The sequence below is a fragment of the Bos grunniens genome, chromosome 21, assembly GCF_055505025.1.
Source record: "Bos grunniens cultivar Pamir isolate PY7600 chromosome 21, Bosgru_T2T1.0, whole genome shotgun sequence".
In the NCBI taxonomy this organism is placed as follows: Eukaryota; Metazoa; Chordata; class Mammalia; order Artiodactyla; family Bovidae; genus Bos; species Bos grunniens.
Window position 1 is genome coordinate 18,728,595 of NC_141185.1, and position 18,831 is coordinate 18,747,425.

Sequence of the window (18,831 nt, forward strand, 5' to 3'; positions counted from 1 at the left end):
AAATCCCTTTCCTCCTTTACTACACATAACACTTCTGTGTGTACACACATTCAGTGACAAATTTTTACATTCCCAACACCTTCAGCCAAGAAGCATTGGCTGCTGAAGATGGTGAGATTTCAGGCAATTTCAGGATGATACAAAGGTACTGATTTTGCTTCTGTCCAAAATGCTTTAATGCCAGTTTGGATACACTCACTTTTATATGAAGCCAGACCTTGGTAGATTATTTGGAATTGATGTCTGTCACAGAACAAATCCATTTATTTTTCATTAAATAAACTAAATCGAGTTACTTCCTATCAACTTGAATACTAATAAAAGTGGGATATTAATCATTTGCCATAGATTCAAATGTTTGAAATGAGCTGTCAATAAAACTTACTTCTTATCTTAAATACAACATATATAATTTATGTTTATATATTTTAAAGAGTTAACTTAGTCATGGTAGTTTCAAAAAATAACAGTAGGTACACCAGCTGCAAGGTAGATGAGCAGGAGGCTTTTGGTGGAAGACTGTTTCATGTGCTTTGGCACCAACATAGAAAGGCTAGACATGTTTCCTGTATGCACCACACACTCAGAACAGCAACAACTTGACCACACTCACTCCAACACTCGTACCCAAAGGCACACCAGATGTATTATTTTAGGTTATTTGTGGAAAGGGTCCTGTCTAAATCAGTTAAGTAAATCTCTTTAAAACTTGACTAAAAGTGGATTTATTTTCCCAGAAATAAGAAAGCTTTGAAAATGAAATCTCAAATAAAAATATTTTTAAAACTGATTTATTGCAACAATGATTTAACATCTTAGAAATGATTTTGACATAAAAATTTAAAACATTTCAAAACACAAAGAAATAAGAATTGATATAACAAAATTAGCAAGTATATCACCCCATACAGAATATGTGGTTCAACAATACAGTGGTTTTGTAGTTTTTAGTTCTTAACAAACATTTATTTTATACTTACTTGTGTTACATGCTTATGTCTAAGATACACTGATGATCAAAATGCACACATTTCCTGCCTTTATTAATCTTACAGTCTAGGAGGAAAGAGAGAACAACAGCAGATATAAATTTCAGGGATACAGGTGGTGTAAGTAAAAAGGGGGAGGAAAAACCTAAAACAAAAAAGCAAACATATGTTTATACAGAGAAATAAATTTGACCTGAAACCGTATAATTTCCAGAACACATAGGCAGAAACTTCCTTGACATCAGTCTTGGAAATGGCTTTTTGGATTTGACACCACATATAAAGACAACAAAAGCAATTTTTTAAAAAGTGGGACTGTATCAAACTGAAAATCTTTTGTACAGCAAAGGAAACCATCTACAAACTATCAAGGCAATCTATTGAATGGGAGAAAATATTTGCAATCATTCAGCTGACAATGGGTTAATATCTGAAGTATATAAAGAACTCAAACAATCCAATAGCAAAAAAAAAAATCCAATTAAAAATGGGCAGAGTAACTGAAAACACAATTTTTTTTTCCAAAGAAGTCATACAGATAGCTGATAGGCACATGAAAAGATGCTCAACATCACTAACCATCAGAGAAATGCAAATCAGAACCACAATTAGATCTTATCTCACATCTGTCAGAGTGGCTATCATCAAAAAGACAAGAAATAGCAAGTGTTGGTGAGGATGTGAAGAGAAAGGAACCGTTGTGCACTGATGGTGGGAAGGTGACTTGATGGAGCCACTATGGAAAACAATATGGAGATTGCTGAAATCACTGAAAATAGAACTACTGTATGATTCAGCAACTTTGACTACTTATCTAAGGAAAATGAAAACACTAATTTAAAAAGACATGTAGTCCCTTGTTTATTGCAGCCCTTTTTACAATAGCCAAGATATGGAACAACTTTAATATATACTGATGGATGAATGAATAAATAAAATGTAGTACAGACATAGCTTGTTTTTTACACTTTGTGCGATAAGTTATGCTTCAAAGATACTGCATTTTTTTTAGAAACTGAAGGTTTGTGGATACCCTACAGTGTCAGATGACGGTTAGCATGTTTAGCAATAAAATATTTTTTATTAAGATATAAACTTTGGTTTTTTTAGACATGATGCTATTACACACCTAAATGACTACAGTTCATTGTGAACATAACTTTTATATATACTGGGATACCAAAACATTCATGTGACTAACTGTATCACAATATTTGTTTTATTGTGATGGTCTGGAAGTAAACCGGCAATCTCTCTGGAGGTATGCCTATGCACACACACACACACACACACACACACACACACACACACACACACATACACACAACACACAACACACACACACACACACACAAACAGTAGAAAATTATTTGGCCATAAAAAAGAGTGAATTCTTGCAATTTGCAACTACATGAATGACACATGAAGGCATTATTCTAAGTAAAATAAGCCAGGCATAGAAAGAAAAAATTCCTGTGAACTCACTGATATGTAGACTCTAAAACAAAATAAAATAAAATATGGAGCTCATAGACGCAGAGAATAGGTTGGTGATTGCTAGAAGTGAGGAGGTGGGGAGCAGGAGAAATGAATGAAGGGGATCAAAAGGTATACATTTCCAGTTAAATAAATACATCATGTAATGTACAGCATGGTGAATATAGTTTAAAATATTCTATTGACTATTTGAAAGTTGCTGAGAGAGCATATCTTAAAGTTCTCATCACAAAAAAGCAACTAAAATGTCATGTCATTTTTACAACAAATCTTTTGCTCTGATTTGACAGGAAATAAATTTGTTTTCTGAAAAAAAAAATAAGAGAAATTTAGAGATTTCAGAATAAAACAATATGGATAGTTTACATATTTCAAAAATTGTTTTCTACTTTATAAATGAAGTACCCAACTGCATTTTAAATGATTCTTTTGGACAAAGTAACTATACATACAACTTCTCGCAAATTCATATAATCATTAAAATTAGAAACACATCAGAAGATTATAAAACCACAATCTTATAAAACCAGTTTATTTATGCTTGAGGAAAAATGTTTTTTGATAAGAGCATATTAAATTCTTTAAAAAGAGCAGGTTTATAAAATGTAAATTATCCTTCTTTATTTCTTTGATTTGAGTCCAACTATTTAGATTTTTAGGGAAGAGCTGTTGTAAATGAGAAAATTCTTTCCACAAATCCTAGCCCAAATGATTGCAGCTAGCGTCCTTTGATCCAATAATGCTGAGAAATTATCATAAGAAAAAAGTTCAAGCATCTACAGTGGAATAGGAATAATACCGAAAAGCATCTGTGAATGAAACTCATTTCTTTTCAAAGAGCATACAGAAGAGTGAAGGAAAAAACCAAGCAGTAATATGACTGAAGGCAGAGAATAGTTTTCCAATTTCACCATAAAAGGTCTGACCAAAGAGCAAGTTACCTGTCAATCATATGTTCCACACTTTCTCTCTTTTCTAATCTATACAATAATAGAGTAATCATAAATGATGGGTGGTGTAAAGAAAAGGTACAGAAAGGGGACATGTGAAAAAGGATTTAGAACAATGCATGATATAAAACAATGGTTATTTACTGAGAATAACGTAATTAAGCAACATTCATCTACTCCCTTATTTTCATCCTCAGCAGCTTTATTGGGATATCAGCACTTCTCTACTCCCTGCCTTTGAACATTTGCCTCCAAGGTAACCAGTCCCATCCCAAGCCTCCTGAGAGGTTTCTGACTGATCTGAAGCACTTACGGAGTTCTCTCTCCCCTGTCAGTGATTGGAATAGCCAGGAGTAAGGAATAAAATTCTGGTCAATGACATGTTAGTATAATTCTAGGAAAGGTTTATTCATTCTAAAAATGATACATTGGAAACGATTGAGCAGTGTTGATTCTGTATGAAATGCCTCGATTGCAGGGTGGTGGTGGTGGTAATGTTGAAAACACAGGGGGATGCCCATTTTGATGGAACTTCTATTGTGGTTACTAAAATGGACAAATGCAAGGAATTTGGGACTTTGATGACATAACTGATTGTACCGTCTTTTATTTTCAGTTGCATCAAATAATACATTCCCTAACTGTTTAAGCCAGTCTGAAATGGAACGTGCTTTCACCATCCTCAAACCACAAACATTTGGGGACTTCCCAGGCTGGCAAGTAGTTAAGAATCTGTGCTTCCAATGCAGGGTTCCATTTCTGGTTGGGGAACTAAGATCTCACATGCCTCATGGCCCCCCTACATTAAAATATGAAAGGGATGTATCTTTTGTAATTTTTTTTTTAAACCCACAAACATCTGGAGTAGCACACACTTGCAGGCTAAGTTGCTTCAGTCGTGTCCAACTCTGTGCGATGCCATGGGCTGTAGCCTTCCAGGCTCCTCTGTCCATGGAACTTTCCAGGCAACAGTGTTGGAGTAGGTCGCCATGCCCTCCTCCAGGCGATCTTCTCAACCCATGGATCAAACCTGCATCTCTTACATCTTCTACTTTGGCAGGTGGTTTCTTTACCACTAGAGCCACCTAAGAAACTTGTAATGGAGACTATTCTTCAAAAGTACAAAGAGTCACAGAGATAAAGAACAGACTTTTGGACTCTGTGGGAGAAGGTGGGATGATTTGAGGGTGGGATGATTTGAGAGAATAGTATTGAAACATGTGTATTACTGTATGTGAAATAGATCACCAGTCCAGGATCCATGGATGAGACAGGGCACTCAGGGCTGGTGCACTGGGATGACCCTGAGGGATGGGATGAGAAGGGAGGTGGGAGGGGGGCTCAGGATGGGGGACACATGTACACCTGTAGCTGATTCAGGTCAATGTATGGCAAAAACCACTACAATATTGTAAAGTAATTAGCCTCCAATTAAAATAAATAAATTTTAAAAAGTACAAATATCCCTATTGGAAGTCATTAATTCTCACCTGTAAACAACACAGTTTTAGACTTTTTTTCCTTCAAATTCTACAATGAATTCTTTTCATTGAGCATAATTGTCTTGAACAAGGAATATTCAGAACTTCTAATAGGGAACATGACTGAATCTAAAATGTGAAACAGGTAGTTTATTTTGTAGCTAGAAACAACTGAGTCTAATTGACCAGGGCATAAACTGCATTGTGTGCTCAATCACTTCAGTCGTGTCTGACTCTGCGACCCCATAGACTGTAGCTTGTCAGGCTCCCCTGTTTACGGGATTCTCCAGACAAGAATACTGGAGTGGGCTGCCATTTCCTCCTCCAGGGAAAGCCATGGAAGCAGCAAGCCTAATGAAACAAAGTAGTGGGGCAGAAACAGTTAAATATGCTTTTTTTTTCCTTTTTTATAAACAGAAAAATAGTTGACTTATAACATTGTATTTGTTTCAAGTGTACAGCAAATGACTCAGTGATACATACATGTATACATGTTCTTTTTCAGATTCTTTTTCCTTATAGGTCATTACAAAATACTTAGTAAAATTCTCTGTGCTATATTTAGTAGTCCTTTTTGGTTATGTATTTCATATACATGCATGCGTGCTAAGTCGCTTCAGTAGTGTCTGACTCTTTGTGACCCTATGGGCCGTTAGCCCACCAGGTTCCTGCACCTATGGGGATTCTCCAGGCAAGAATACTGGAGTGAATTGCCCTGCCCTCCTGCAGGGGATCTTTATGACCCAGAGACTGAACATGTGTCTCCTGTGGCTCCTGCATTACAGGTGGATTCTTTACCCACTGAGCCACCAGGGACGCCCATTTTATATACAGTAATCTGTATATGTTTATATCTAATTCCTAGTTTATCCTCCCCCCTTTTCCTTTTGGTAACCATAAGTTTGTTTTCCATGTAGATAAGTAGTAATAGATAGATTATTTTTGCCATATAGAGTATTAAAAATGTTGAGTATAGTTCTCTGTTTCTTAACAAAAGTTCTTTTAGATGTGTTTTCCTTTTGTATTGGGGCTCCATTTTATATAATTCTCTGTGATGACTGCTGTTGCTTCTTTCTTGTTGCATGCGCTGACACTCAGCTTTCTCTGTGACACTCTCTTAGAAGCTACTCATTCCCCAGTATCTTGCCTTCTTCAGGATCTGATATCAGGACCAGTGTCTTCACTTCTCAATGTCACTTCCAGATGATTACTTCTCTACCCTTTCAAAGTCTCCACTTTAAGACTTCCACTTGCAACTAAGATAAAGAACCCAACAGCAAGCCAAAGATCTAGGTGTATATGCTAACTTTTGCGATTGATAAAAAATATCTACAAAAATTTTACTGAATTTTCTTGTCCTCCCAGTACCAACAGACTTCTAACAATTTTGTTGAAAACGGAGAACTAACGAGTGCATGGCAGAGGACGGGGATTAGACAACAATTAGAAAACTGATTATGACTAAAAAAAAATAAGTGAATCTGAATACATGGGAGTTCCTCAGAGGCTGTCAGAAGTGGAGAAGACAGAATCCTAAAAAGGAAGCCACAAAGAGGAGAGTAAAAATCTGTAGCCATGTATCTTGCCCCCCATTCACCAAGGAAAGGGATTATACTAAGAGGCAGAGAATACATTAGAGCTTTGACAGTGTCACAGAACTGAGACAAAAGTGAGAGACTTGAAGTGTCCAGAATGAGGTGGAAAGGAGAACACTTAAGCCCAATGATCATCTGGTTTTCCCCAACAAGATTTCTACTGAATTCTGAAACTATTTGATACACAAAACTAAGAAGCCAAACGGAAAAACTTAAGAAAGAAAAACAAAAAATGGTAGAAGTTTTATGATGCTGGGAGGAAAGAGAAAACTTCAGTAAGTTTTTTATAGACATTCCTTAAACGTATTACATTTAAAATAAAATCTAATCACCAAGAGTATAGAGTTCAGCAAATTTTTCACAGATATTCTTTATCAAATTGTGAAAACTTCCCTACACCTCTGAATTTCTAAGAATTGTTATAGCAAATGGATGGTGAATTTTAAGAACTGCTTTTTCTACATGGATTGACATCTGACTTTTCTTCCTTAGCCTCTTAACATGGTAGATTACATTGATCTTTAACTATTTAACCAGTCTTGCATCCTTGCGATAAACCTTATTTGGCCATGGTAACACAATGGGTGGGGCTAGTGGTAAAGAAGCCACCTGATAATGCAGGTGACACATGAGACACAGGTTGGATCCCTGGGTTGGGAAGTCCCCCTGGAGTAGGAAATGGCAAACCACTCCAATATTCTTGCCAGGAAAATTCCGTGGACAGAGCAACCTGGCAGGCTACAGTCCATGGGGTTGCAAAGAGTCAGACATGACTGAACACACACACACACACACACACACACAAAATAAAATAGTATATTATCAAATTAAATTTGTTAATATTTTGTTGAGGGTTTTTGCATCTGTATTATTCAGGGGAAAAAAAATAAGGTCTTCAGCGGGTTTTTCTCTTTTTTTGTACTATTGTCTGGGTTTCACATCAGGATAATACTGACCTCATAAAAATGAGTTTCAGATTGTTCCTTCTCTTGTATTTTCCGGAACAGATTGTGAAGAAGTGATGTTCAGTTCAGTTCAGTTCAGAAGCTCAGCTGTGTCTGACTCTTTGCGACCCCATGAATCGCAGCACGCCAGGCCTCCCTATCCATCACCAACTCCCGGAGTTCACTCAGACTCACGTCCATCGAGTCAGTGATGCCATCCATCTATCCCATCCTCTGTCGTCCCCTTCTCCTCCTGCCCCCAATCCCTCCCAGCATCAGAGTCTTTTCCAATGAGTCAACTCTTTGCATGAGGTGGCCAAAGTACTGGAGTTTCAGCTTTAGCATCATTCCTTCCAAAGAAATCCCAGGGCTGATCTCCTTCAGAATGGACTGGTTGGAACTCCTTGCAGTCCAAGGGACTCTCAAGAGTCTTCTCCAACACCACAGTTCAAAAGCATCAATTCTTCAGAGCTCAGCCTTCTTCACAGTCCAACTCTCACTTCCATACATGACCACAGGAAAAACCATAGCCTTGACTAGACAGACCTTTGTTGGCAAAGTAATGTCTCTGCTTTTGAATATGCTATCTAGGTTGGTCATAACTTTCCTTCCAAGGAGTAAGCATCTTTTAATTTCATGGCTGCAGTCACCATCTGCAGTGATTTTGGAGCCCCAAAAAATAAAGTCTGACACTGTTTCCACTGTTTCCCCATCTATTTGCCATGAAATGATGGGAACAGATGCCATGATCTTTGTTTTCTGAATGTTGAGCTTTAAGCCAACTTTTTCACTCTCCTTTTTCACTCTCATCAAGAGGCTTTTTAGTTCCTCTTCACTTTCTGCCATAAGGGTGGTGTCATCAATTTTCATATAATTATCCAGTGAAACTATCACAACACTGAGATTTCTTAAGTTTTTAATTATGACTACTTTCTTTAATAGTTTTGTTGCTCTTCAAAGTATATATTTTTTATGTTAGATACATCATTGATAGCTTGTGGTTCTGGAACAACTGGCCTATTTCATCTAAATTGACAAGTTATGTGCATAGAGTTGTTTCCAGCATTCATTAACCTTTTTATGTCTGCAGGGTCTGTAATGATGTCCCATGTTCGTGCCTGATATGGGTACACATATGTGCCTTTCATTTCTTTGTCAGTCTTGCTAGAATGTTGTAAATTTTATTGATATTTTTAAAGAACCAGACACTTTTTATTCCACTCATTTTTCTTTGGTTTTCTATTTCATTTGACTGATGTGTGCTTTTATCTCCTAGCTCTTTCTTTTCTGTTTCCTTAAACTGAGAGGTAGATTTTAAATTTGAATTTACTTAAATTTAGAGGTGGATTATAGATGGAAATCTAAGACATTTCTTTTATAATATATGAATTGATGGTGGCTCAGAGGTTAAAGCCTCTGCCTGCAATGCGGGAGACCTGGGTTCGATCCCTGGGTCAGGAAGATCCCCTGGAGAAGGAAATGACAACCCACTCCAGTATCGTTGCCTGGAGACTCCCATGGACGGAGGATCCTGGTGACCTACAGTCCATGGGGTCGCAAAGAGTCAGACAGGACTGAGCAACTTCACTTTCACTTTCAGATAATGAAGATAAAATAGGAAAAGATTATTTCAATTTTATAGAAAGATTTCCAAAGCAACTGTTTCGATGAATAAGCATCAACATTCTAACTCTAAAATTGCTATTATAATTTTACACATAAAATAGAACTCTGAAATAGTTTAGCTGCCACAACTGCTATTTAAGGACACTAAATATATCAAAATATGAAAGAATGCCTACTATATTCAGGACACTCTTGGACATATAAGAGTGAATAATAGTTTCTGCTTTAAAAGATTGTATTGACTCTTTTTTCTATCTCCAAAGTACATTTATCCATTTTGCTCTCCATCCATTTCTCTATCCACAGCCCTCACATAAAAATCTGTAATAGCTTTCTAATGGTTTCACTGTTTCTCTAAAGCTTTTTCTCCACCACAGTAATCTTTAAAACGGGGGGAGATGGGGAGAAATTTGAGTTATGTCAATTCTTTGCCTTAATTTTGTCAGTGATTTTGCATTATTTTTAAACTAATATCCGGTCACCATCCTGTTACCCATAGAGGCACCAATATTCTGGGTCTTGCAGTCTCAAAATTAATCTCTTAACATAGTTTTTATTTCTTCCACATGGAAAATCCATTCATGGGTCATTTCACTCTGCTGTCACATGATACAAAATGGCTTAATCATACCAATTCTGTTTAGGTAAATTTTAAGAAGATAACAAATTTAACCCTACAGGTTGTTATTAGTCTATCTGCTATTTGGGAAGGTGAAGGGGTAGCCAGGGTGGCCAACAACATAATTGGGATCAGAAGATATATAATACTTCTATTTATGTCTTTCTTTACTGCGGAATCTTCAGCAAGTAATTTAGGCACTAGGCATGCTTAGTTTCATTATTTTAAAAATAAAATATCACTAAGATGTATTCCAAAGGATTAATGTGGAAGTTAACGATATCAGTTAGAAAATTTAGCAGATGATAAAGTGACCAAACAGGCATTGGCAAAAAGTTTCACAGATGTAAAATATACTAACCCTCTGAAAAGTGAAGTTGCTCAGTAGTGTCCAACTCTTTGCAACCCCAGGCTCCTCTGTCCATGGGGTTTTCCAGGCAAGAGTACTGGAGTGGTTTGCCATTTCCTTCTCCAACTAAGCATCTAGTGGCAGATAAAAATCCATGAAATATTTATCCTGGTTTATAATAGCTGAAAGATTACATTGAAAATAAATGTCTATATGTTAATATGTAGAAAATATAATAGATAACTAGTAGGAACCTACTATATAGCACAGGGAGCTCTACTCAATATTCTGTAATGGCCCATAAGGGAAAATAACCTAAAAGAAGAGAGAATATATGCATATGTAAAACAGATTCAATGTGCTGTACACCAGAAACTTAATACAATATTGTAAATCATCTCTACTCCAATAAAAAAGTAAAGTTTGAGTTCCATAAGCAACAAGGATTTACCATATAGCACAGAGAACTACATCAATATCTCATAATAACCTATAATGTAAAATAATCTGAAATATACATGTATATGTATAACTGAATCACTTTGCTGTACGCCTGAAACTAACACAATATTGTAAATCAGCTATACTTCAATTTTCACAAAGGATGCGTGTTCTTCTATTCAGTTCAGTCCCTTAGTCCTGTCTGAATCTTTGCAACCCCATGGACTGCAGCATGCCAGGCCTCCCTGTCCATCACCAACTCCCAAAGTTCACTCAAACTCATGTCCATTGAGTCAGTGATACCATCCAAACATCTCATCCTCTGTCATCCCCTTCTCCTCCTTCCTTCAATCTTTCCATAGTCCATGGAATTCTCCAGGCTAGAATACTGGAGTGGGTAGCCTTTCCCTCTTCCAAGGGATCTTCCCAACCCAGGGATCAAACTCAGGTCCCCCGCACTGCAGGCAGATTCTCTACCAGCTGAGCCACAAGGGAAGCCCATGTTCCTCTATACGTTGTAAATGAAAACAACTCAAATAACACAACATTTTCTCAAAAGAAATTTCTACAAATGTTCTCATGTCGTCTTGTTATGTATTACTATTGCACAGAGAAAAAGAGCAAAGGAAGGAAAAACAGAAAACACAAACAGGAAGAAAAGAAACATTTGTAAATATGCTCTTGGGGTAGATAAGAATAACCTAATCTAAAATAGATGTTCAACAAATATATAGTGCTTAAAGTATAAGTTTATCTTATCCTCATATTATTAGCAACACCTCTTTTGTCTTAGTAGACACAGATAGCTTAAAAAATGAATTGTATTGTCAAAGTTACTCATTGAGATGCTCATTTCCTTTTCAATTGTCCAGGAAAAAGTTACAGATTTGTTTTAATCCATCCATTTTGAAAACAAGCTATTACCACATTCTATTTTTGAGAGGATAAAAATAATGACAGTGTTCTGATTGAATATCTGTATTGGTGTTTTTAATATGAAATTATTCTTTCATTATCTTTCTCTAACTGTGAAATGATAGTAACTGATATTGAGCAAAATGAATATTTAAAAGCAATATCTTTTCTACAATGCACCATGCCATAATTTAAACAGTTATGGTTTTATCATTGAATAAGCTGAAAATGTACTCATTCAATATAGGGCAATGAAAATTTTTAGAATTTGATTTTATTTTGCTAATAGGACTTCCAAAAATGAATTCTGTTCCTCTGAAGATGATATTGTGAAGGAATATGGCCACATTCATTCTTATTATACGTGTAAGAATTGTGTAAGCAATACCACTTAACAAATTGATACAATTTAAGATCAGCATCTTGTTCCTCATTTGAATTTCAATATGGTCAAATGAAGAATGGTTTAATAATGACCAGATACTAATCAAATGATTTTTCTTGAAAATAATTGGACTATTTGGAAAGTTAAAACCCTGAGATCAATTTTGTATGTCTCAAGATGTATTTATGTATCTTTAAGAACCATATAGACATAGTCTGCACAGCAAAAATAATTATTCTACAGATTTGTTATTTCTATTATGTTAGCAATCATACAATAGATGGGTAACAGGCAGAAATAAGATTATAACTTTTGTTTTTCATCAAATTCTGTTGGCTTATACTTTCCAAACAATGTTTAAAAAATACAGGCAAAAGCAGGCATCATTGCTATGTTTACTGGTGATCTTTCTAGTATTTCACTGTTAATATAGTAACCAGAAGCTACTGAGAGTACAGTATCTAATGCAGTAGATGGTATACAAATGAGGCCTCTTCTCATTTCCACCTCTAGTTCAATGTTTTGTTTATTTAGACTCAGGTCTTCATCCTGTATTTGACCTTACCAACAAGCAAAGATATACAGGTCATCCAGGAAGGAGTTCTAAGAGAAAGCTTGTAACTCAACACAACTCCTTCAAACAAACATAGATAACTCCTTTCCATATGTTTCAAATAGGACCACCCTATACTTTAGGAATTCATGTTGAGCTTACAATGCCTGGTAAATTTTCAGGTAGAAACTTCACTGTGTGGTATCTTCAACTCTGCCTCTGTGGATCCGCACCATCTGCAGGACAACATGCGTCAGTTTAACCAATATCTCAATACCTTCTGTTCAGAGCAGTCCTCCTTCCAAAGAATGCCGTTTCCAATTTTGCACATGCCTTCTGGGGACAATGTTATATCCAGAAGGAGGGACTTCTTTCATAGAAACACTGTTTTTGGCCAACTGGAAAAATGTTTTAAAACTGTCTTGCAGACTGCCATGCTAGTGGCCACCTACTCCCCTTATTGAGCTATTCTCAGTGACGGAAAGGGTAGATTGTCTGAAAAAGAGGCAAGGGGCATTTCTATACCTTAAAGCATGTCTGAATCAACCTCTGATTCTAACTTTGCTGCTTCTATGGTTGTCATTTATTCTTAGACCAAAGTAAATCCTGAATGGATATTATACATATCTAAATATTATAGTTCATAGGTTTTGAAAATGTTTGTAAATTCTGAAAAATTAGGAAATAAAGCAGGTCTATGAGAAAGTTTGAATTTTTGTTAGAAGTTTGTGTTAGCTAATGTTGAATGAATCATAATAAAGAAAGTTATAAATCATAATAGAGAAAGTGCAGCTGAGGAAAATAGTCTGTGAAAATATTTATTGTACAAGGCCATTCTTTTCCATTAATGTATCATGCGGGTGAGTATGAATTTGGATGCCAGTTATGCCTAAAGGATATATACACTTTATCTGACATTTTGATGAGACTAGGATATTTCTCTTATCTTAATTATAATGATTATAATCTGGTTCTACAGTGTCAACAAAATAACCAGCATTGGGATTTTGCCTGTTGCTGTATTTGCCAGACTTCACTATAAATCTCTGTAGCTATCTTGTTGTATAGCTTTGACTGTGAATGCCTTGTCATTCCTGCATCCTAACTGAAAACACATTAATCTCCTAAATTAAAAAATAAATACTTTCAGCTATAAAATTCAGAAATGCTCTTATGGTATACATGCAAAACTGGCACAATGGTACAATTAAAATTAGTGCTTAGTTTCTTTAGAGACAAATAATGAATAATGATTAAATGAATACACATTATGGGTAAAAAAAATTCAGTATATAAAAGTGAGAATTATAAAATATGATCTATTCTCAAATCCAAAAATTTTGCAAGAAACTTTCATTCCTTCTCAGAAATTGAATATTGATTGTTGAAATAAATTCATTATACTCTCGTGAATCCTCATCCAACATTTTCTAAAAATTATAAAATTTTCTATAATGACATAAAAAAGTTAACACAAAGGTGATACTTTTGGATACATGCTTTTACAAATAAGAAATGATAATTATTAGATTTCATTATGCTTTAAGTCCTAACTCTAGTTTAAGCATTGCTCTGAGAAATCTATCTGCACTGCTAATTTTGTAATAATAAAAAAAAATAGGACTTGAATGCTATGTTTTAAAATTTTTATTTTAAATTGGGGTATAAATAATTACAATATTGTGATAGTTTCAGGTGAACAGTGAAGGGACTCAGCCATACATATACATGTACCGATTCTCCCCTAAATTCCCCTCCCATCCAGGCTACCACATAACATTAAGGAAATGCTTGCTATTGATATGGGGCTTCCCTGGTGGCTCAGCAGTAAAGAATCAGCCTGCCATTGCAGGTGGGGTGGGTTTGATCCCTGAGCTGGGAAGATCCCCTGGAGGATCTTCCAGGGGAAGATGACAACCCACTCTAGTATTCTTGTGGGGGAAATCCTGTGAACAGAGGCTACAATGTAGTTCATAAGGTCCCAAAGAGTCAGACACAACTAAATGACTAAACCATAATAACAGTGCTATTGATATATAGTTAAAATGAGGGAAACAAATGATTAACTATTGGGTTGAGCTATATGATATTGTTGTAAATTTTAAAAATCTACTGGGGGTTTCGGGTTGGTGAAAGTGAAAAGAAAGTGAAGTCGCTCAGTCGTGTCTGACTCTTTGCGACCCCATGGACTGTAGCCTGCCAGGCTCCTCTGTCTATGGGATTTTCCAGGCCAGAGTAATGGAGTGGGTTGCCATTTCCTTCTCCGGGAGATCTTCCCAACCCAGGGATTGAACCCGGGTCTCCTGCATTGTAGGCAGATGCTTTACCGTCTGAGCCACCAGATGCAAACTATTACATAGAATGGATAAACAGCAAGGTCCTAATGTAGAGCACAGGGAACTCTCCTTGATATCCTGTAATAAACCATAGTGGAAAAGGATATTTAAAATGATGCATATATATGTATAACTGAGTCTTTTAGCTGTACAGCAGTGATTGGCACAATAATGTAAATCAACTACCAGTTCAGTTCAGTTCAGTCACTCAGTTGTGTCTGACTCTTTGTGACCCCATGGACACACCAGGCTCTCTTGTCCATCACCAACTCCTGGAGCTTTCTCAAACTCATGTCCATTGACTCAGTGATGCCATCCAACCATTTCATCCTCTATTGTCCCCTTCTCCTCCTGCCTTCAATCTTCCCTAGCATCAGAGACTTTTCCAATGAGTCTGTTCTTCTCATCAGGTGGCCAAAGTATTGGAGTTTCAGCTTCAGCATCAGTTCCTTCCAATGAATATTCAGGACTGATTTCCTTTAGGAAGGACTGATTTGATCTTCGTGCTGTCCAAGGGATCATCTCCAACACCACAGTTCAAAAGCATCAATTCTTCAGAATTCAGGTTTCTTTATGGTCCAACTCTCACAGCCATACATGACTACTGGAAAAACCATAGCTTTGACCAGGTGGAACTTTGTTGGTAAAGTAATGTCTTTGCTTTCTAATATGCTGTCGAGGTTTGTCATAGCTTTTCTTCCAAGGAGCAAGTGTCTTTTAATTTCATGGCTGCAGTCACCATCTGCAGTGATTTTGGAGCCCAAGAAGATAGTCTGTCACTGTTTCCATTGTTTCCCTATCTATTTGCCATAAAGTAATGGGACCTGATGCCATGATCTTCATTTGCTGAATGTTGAGTTTTAAGCCAGTTTTTTCACTCTTCTCTCTCACTTTCATCAAAAGGCTCTTTATTTCTTTGCTTTATGCCATCAGGGTAGTGTCATCTGCATATCTGAGGTTATCGATATTTCTCCATGCAATCTTGATTCCAGCTTGTGCTTCATTCAGTCTGGCATTTCACATGATGTATTTGGCATATAAGTTAAATAAGCAAGGTGACAATATACAGCCTTGATGTACTCCTTTCCCATTTTGGAACCAGTCTGTTGTTCCCTGTGTGCTTCTAGTCATTTCTTCTTGACCTGCATACAGATTTCTCAGGAGGCAGGTAAGGTGGTCTGGTATTCCTATCTCTTTAATAATTTTCCACAGTTTGTTGTGATCTACACAGTCAAAGGCTTTAGCATAGTCAATGAAGAAGAGATAGATATTCTTCTGGAATTCTCTTGTTTTTTATATGATCCAGTGGATGTTGGCAATTTGATCTCTGGTTCCTCTGCCTTTTCTAAATCCAGCTTGAACATCGGGAAGTTCTTGGTTCACATACCATTGATACTAGCTTAGAGAATTCTGAGCATTAATTTGCTAGCATGTGAGATGAGTGCAATTATGTGGTAGTTTGAACATTCTCTGGCAATGTTCACATTCACAATCACATTCACAATCACATTCTTTCTGTGATTGGAAGGAAAATTGACCTTTTCCAGTCCTGTGGCCACTGCTGAGTTTTCCAAATTAGCCGGCATATTTAGTGCAGCATTTTCACAGCATCATTTTTAGGATCTGAAATATTTCAGCTGGAATTCTATCAACTATACTTCAATAAATAATAAATCAACTATACTTCATTAAACCTAAAAATCTAAATAATATAATTTTCTGTGGCTCAATGTAATGTAGGCATCAAGAACAGCCAGGCTACAAGTGATACAGTCAGGATGCTGACATGGACAACCCATCTCCTGACCAGGGCCAGTCCTTCTAAAATGAAGGCTGTGCCCTTAAAATTAAGGCTGTCCCCTTCTTATCTTGGGTAGTCTCTGGAGCAACCTTCTGAAATATCTTCAAATTCTTCTCTGCCTTCTTTCAAAAACTCCTTTGAGTTTGAAAATAGTTTCACAAATATTTACTGAATATCTACAGGTTATAGGAATTAAATGAAAGCTCATTAGACTTTCAGATCATACAGACTTTAATTTTAATTTTTTCTCTGCCACAGGTCTTTGGAAAAATTATACTTTTTATTTAAAATTTATTGACTATAAATTGAGAATGAAAATGCCTATTTTGAATGACTCTGATAATAATTAAAATTTATAGAGAAAATAGAAGAAAGAGCAAAAGCTCATTTTATGAGACTATGATAATCATAATATTAATACTGGATAGTGTTAGTTGCTTAGCCATGCCCAACTCTGCGAGTCCATGGATGTAGCCTGCCATGCTCCTCTGTCCATGTGGCTTCCTAGGCATACTGGCGTGGGCATTCCCACTCCAGGAAATTCCCTTCTCCAGGAAATTTTTCCAACCCAGGGATTGAACCCAAGTCTCCAGTATTACAGGCATATTCTTTATCGTCTGAGCCACTAGAGAATACCAGATAATTACAGTGCAAAGAAAATAACATTATAGACCCATCTTACCTTTGAACTATAATTCAAAAATCATAAATAAAAATTAATATTTAATTAAATAATTTGATTAAAATATTTAACATTACATGACTAAATCCACCGATCTTCTAAAAATATTATATTAGAATCAAATAACTTTAACTTTAATGTGCAAGGATATCTTAACATTAGGATAAATCTATTGGTAATCTACCACATTAATAAGTTAAAAGTAAAAGTCACATAATTACCTCAACAGAAGTAGAAAAACTATTATGAATGTGCCAACATGTTTATGATGAAAAGTCTTAAAATTAATAATAGAAAAGAATATGATTTAAAAGTATTTACTAAGAAAATAAAATGTAAAATATATAAGATGCCCAGAATCACTACTGTTTTAGCATAATACCATTATCTCTGAGCACTGATATTATACATGAAAATCTATAAATGTCTAAATATTATAAACTAAAATGACTCATTAAATTAAGAAATGACTTTACAGAAATCTACATTCATCATTAATTTCATCAGTAATTAATTCATCAGTAATTTAAATTACTGACAAAATATTTCTTCAGGGTTTTTAGAAATAAAGTCAACTAAGAAGATTTTATCGTATTCCAGCGTGCTGTGGTTCATGGGGTCAGAGTCAGACACGACTGAGCGACTGAACTGAACTGATACCGTAAAGAACAAGTAGAAAATCGTATTAATAATATCAGTTATAAGGATCTTAAAAGACCTTGAAATTCCAAAAGCACATGAAAGATCACACACACACACACACACATGAGGCCACTTACTAACTGTTATGCTTTACATTGAATATAATCCCACATAACATTGCAATTTGATATTTTAAAGGACTTTTAAAAAATTTATTATAAAATTTATTTTAAAAAAAAGATCCACAAATAGCTAACAACCTTAAGAATATTTTTTAAAAGTAATAAGAATTCCTAAAGCCATAATAATAAACCTTGTATAGTATGGTACACGAATAGAAAGTTATCTAATGGGACAAATACAGACATGAAAGAAGGAACTTTAATTCGTGATTAAAGTGAACTTACAATTCAAAGATGAATGTATAAACTGCTCAAGGCATTGTATTGGGAAACTGACTCATTACATGGAGATAAACCCAAACCCCTATCTAATACCACATTCCAGAGTATACTGTAGATTGACAAAAGACCTAAAGTAAAAGATAAACTTACAATGCTAAAAGAAAAATGAAAGAAATAGCAAGAATCTATACCATAATTTTTAACAAATTTTCAAATATACAAATCATTAAAAATAGACATTTAAAAATTATAATGTCTATAGAAAATGCAAGAAAATATCTGGTACCTGAATCATAATTTTTCTTAACAAACTCAAATACACACATCATTAAAAATAGTCCAATTTGATCAAATCACATTTAATTTTTTCTGTTGCATTAAAATAACACAGTCAAAATTAGAGAGACAATGATAGGCGAAATCACTATACATAGGGCCAAAGGGAAACATAGCGTTCCCTGTGCAAAATAAGGACACAGTTATAAAAAAGCAAGTGTAGAAGAGGATTCCTGTTTTTAAAAAGATAGTAATATATGAAAATAAGTTCAAAATTATTATCAAGTTCAGTTCAGCTCAGTCACTCAGTCGTGTCCAACTCTTTGCGACCCCATGAATCGCACCA